Here is a 4,431-nt window from a genome sequence, read left to right on the forward strand (position 1 = left end):
TTAATTCTGCCTCTGGATCTGTAGTGAGCTCTTAGTACATGTTTGTTGAATGACAGTATCACCAAAGGATAGGGTATTTACAATCCTTTGTACATTATATTGTTAGAATGAATGCATATTGATACTAGACTAGGCAACTTCAGGTTGAATATTTCAGAAAACTGGATTGAGAAACCCGGCTTGAAAAGTTGATAGCATAGGCAGCCGCCCCCTTCTGCGCGGTCACGCTGAGCCAGCGCCTGGGCCTGGAACCGGGCCGCAGTCCCCAGGCTTCGCCCACCATCTCCCTACCATGGACCCCCGCAAAGTGAACGAGCTTCGGACCTTTGTGAAAATGTGTAAGCAGGATCTGAGCGTTCTGCACACCGAGGAAATGCGCTTCCTGAGGGAGTGGGTGGAGAGCATGGGAGGTACTGCTACTCAGAAAGCTGAATCAGAAGAAAATACCAAGGAAGAAAAACCTGATAGTAAGAAGGTGGAGGAAGACTTAAAGGCAGACGAAGCATCAAGTGAGGAAAGTGATCTAGAAATTGATAAAGAAGGTGTGATTGAACCAGACACTGATGCTCCTCAAGAAATGGGAGATGAAAATGCGGAGATAACAGGAGATGATGGATCAGGCAAATGATAAAAAAGTGGCTGCTATTGAAGCCCTAAATGATGGTGAACTCCAGAAAGCCATTGACTTATTCACAGATGCCATCAAGCTGACTCCCTGCTTGGCCATTTTGTATGCCAAGAGGGCCAGTGTCTTCGTCAAATTACAGAAGCCAAATGCTGCCATCCGAGACTGTGACAGAGCCATTGAAATAAATCCTGATTCAGCTCAGCCTTACAAGAGGCGGGGGAAAGCACACAGACTTCTAGGCCACTGGGAAGAAGCAGCCCATGATCTTGCCCTTGCCTGTAAATTGGATTATAATGAAGATGCTAGTGCAATGCTGAAAGAAGTTCAACCTAGGGCACAGAAAATTGCAGAACATCAGAGAAAGTATGAGTGAAAACGTGAAGAGCGAGAGATCAAGGAAAGAATAGAACGAGTTAAGAAGGCTCGAGAAGAGCATGAGAGAGCCCAGAGGGAGGAAGAAGCCAGATGACAGTCAGGAGCTCAGTATGGCTCTTTTCCAGGTGGCTTTCCTGGGGGAATGCCTGGTAATTTTCCTGGAGGAATGACTGGAATGGGAGGGGGCATACCTGGAATGGCCGGAATGCCTGGACTCAATGAAATTCTTAGTGATCCAAAGGTTCTTGCAGCCATGCGGGATCCAGAAGTTATGGTGGTCTTCCAGGATGTGGCTCAGAACCCAGCAAATATGTCAAAATACCAGAGCAACCCAAAGATTATGAATCTCATCAGTAAATTGTCAGCCAAATTTGGAGGTCAAGCGTAATGCCCTTCTGATAAATAAAGCCCTTGCTGAAGGAAAAGCAACCTAGATCACCTTATGGATGTTGCAATAATACAAACCAATGTACCTCTGACCTTCTCACCAAGAGAGCTGGGGTGCTTTGAAGATAATCCCTACCCCCTCCCCCAAATGCAGCTGAAGCATTTTATAGTGGTTTGCCATTAGGGTATTCATTCAGATAATGTTTTCCTACTAGGAATTACAAACTTTAAACACTTTTTAAATCTTCAAAATATTTAAAACAAATTTAAAGCGTCTGTTAATTCTTATATTTTTCTTTACTAATCATTTTGGATTTTTTTTCTTTGAATTATTGGGCAGGGAAGATACTTATGTATGGAAGATTATTGCTCTAATTTGAGTGAAATAAAAGTTATTAGTGCAAGGCAAACATAACTCATTTGAGGATTAGAAAAAAGAAAAGTTGATAGCATAGATTCTGAAGTTTTCTCTTTTGATTCCACTTCTCCATCCGAGGAGATATATTTCAAAAAGTATTTCAGTAAGCGATGTGATTCCAGGACATTGTCCATGAGATATAGAGGACATTGTACCTCATCTAAATAAAACTGGGCCTAATTTGAGGCAGAAGGATGTACGTAGTGTTATTTTATTACCTTTTCAACAACTTTCTGTCTTAGTAATCAATCATTTTCAATGAAGACAGTTTGTTCACCACCGTATTTGAAGGCTATTATTAATTTACCAGCTGCCATATGGTAAGGGGTCTGTCCTCAGCCTACCTTTGGTAGTTTGAACCAGTTATACTTTGTTCATCATTTTCTGACATCTCCAGCTGCTTACTAGACTTCTCTGTTTTGATTTTCCATTGTCACCTCCTATGTAACATGTCAAATAGGGAAATCATCACTTTTACCTATAAACCACCTCTTCCTTTAAGGCCATACCTTTTCTTTTAATGTTACCATTATTTTCCAGTTCCCCAGGTGAAAAACTTTGATGTTTCCTTGTTCTCAACCCCTTCTCCAATCCAATCAATCAAAATAGTATCTGTACTTCCTTTGTGATGCCTATGATATCCATTCTTTTCTTCCTTTCTGTTTCCATTACCAAGACCCTGGATTAGACCATGCATGAACGACATAGCTTCTTGAATCATCCTATTAGCGTTTTCTCCTCTTTTACCCCCTATTAATGAGTAGGAACATTTTAGTTAGAATTATTCAATTATCAGTACCAAGTCCACACCCTTAATCAGAGTTGCTAGGGCCCTTCATGACTTGCTATCTGATGATGACTCTAACTCAACTCTTGCACCCTTAAAACTGTTTGCTCTGGTCATATGGAAAAATGCAATTTTCCAATCTAGCCGTGTTCTCTTTGACTTCCAGATTATTTGTATTGTGGTAGAATACATATAACATAAAATTGACCGTTTTAACCATTTTGAAGTGCACAGTTCAGTGGCAGTAAGTATATTCCTATCGTTCTGCAACCATCACCATCACCCATCTCGAGAAATGTTTCATCTTCCTAAACAGAAACTCTGTACCCATTAAACACTAACTACCCATTTCCCCTCCTCCCAGCTTCTGGCAGCCACTGTTCTACTTTCTGTCTCTATGAATTTAACTACTCAAAGTACCTCATATAAGTGGAAGTATACAATATAGGTCCTTTTGTGGCTGGCTTGTTTCGCTTTGCATAATGTCCTCAAAGTTCATCTATGTTGTAGCATGTGTCAGCATATCCTTCCTTTTTAAGGCTGAATAATATTCCATTTTGTGTCTATGCGACATTTTGTTTATTCATTCATCCACTGAGAGACATTTGGGTTGCAGTTTCTTCTCTTTAAGTGTATTCTGCTAATTAAAAACAGGTTACTCTTCCTGCCATTTCTTTCAGTCATGTTACTTTGCTGCTCAGAAGCCTTCAATGAGTTCCTTTTTACAGATAGGATAAGTCGCAGCATGCATAGCATAACACTCAAGGCTCTTGCCTCTCTGGGCCCTGACCTATGTATAAAACCTTTTTGTTCATTATTAGTCTTCAACATTTATTCATGAAACATTGTTTTTGAGTGTCTGGTATGTGTTGGGCCTTGGGGTAAGTGCAGAGTAAACCAAATAGATATTGTCCCTTACCCTATGGAACTGACTTTGGAGTTAAGTGATTCCTTCGCTCAAGCCAGAAGGCTCTCCTTTCTACCTTGGAAGCTGGCTACTTCACCCAACATGAATATACCAAAGACCATTTGGTAAATGACCAGCTCACCAAAGCTAATTCTGCAAAAATCACTTGACCAAATAATGATTTTGTGAAAAATTGGGGTTTATATTTTTAACTTTGTCCCTGTTGTCACTGCTCTTCTCCTCCTGGGCATGCATTGGCCAACTGCTGTTTAATATGAACTTTGCCTGTTTTTCACATTCTAGACTCTGAGAATTTTTAGAATGTTCAACATTTTCTATGGGATGGTCAAGTGTTTTCTATTCGTTTGTTTATTTTTTAAAGCACTGTTTTTTGTCTTAATTACTTTTGCCCCTGTCCCTATTGCTTCTGCTTCTGCACCTTCCTGTGCTCTGGTGCAATGGCTATGAGAAATTGCTCTAAATCCTGTGTAAAGTATTTGCCAGATGATTGCTCAGTGAATCGTTCATTCATTGAGTTAGTCAGTAAGAAGCTGATCATTTGGCAAATTAGTTTCCAAACATTTTAAAATTTCTTCTCTCCCTTGTAGGAAATCAAAGGGAAGCATTTTCTACTATTTTTTTCAGGTCTATCCTCTCTATTTGAACCATAATATCTTTTTGTGAGATAGAGTCTTGCTTTGTTGCCCAGCCTGGAGTGCAGTCACACGATCTGGGCTCATTATAGCTTCTGCCTCCCAGGTTTAAGCGATTGTAGCACCTCAGCCTCCCAAGAAGCTGGGATTACAGGCACGTGCCACCATACCCAACTAATTTTTGTATTTTCAGTAGAAACGGGGTTTTATCATGTTGGCCAGGCTGGTCTGGAACTCCTGACCTCAAGTGATCCACCCGCCTTGGCCTCGCAAAAT

At 40.7% G+C, this 4,431-nt stretch overlaps 1 pseudogene; it reads left to right on the forward strand.

The window, feature by feature from the left end:
* Positions 1 to 292: 292 nt before the first annotated feature.
* Positions 293 to 1,442, forward strand: LOC129011613 (hsc70-interacting protein-like; annotated as a pseudogene).
* The last annotated feature ends 2,989 nt before the right edge of the window (positions 1,443 to 4,431 follow it).

Source organism: Pongo pygmaeus, chromosome 14, assembly GCF_028885625.2.
Source record: "Pongo pygmaeus isolate AG05252 chromosome 14, NHGRI_mPonPyg2-v2.0_pri, whole genome shotgun sequence".
Taxonomy (NCBI): Eukaryota; Metazoa; Chordata; class Mammalia; order Primates; family Hominidae; genus Pongo; species Pongo pygmaeus.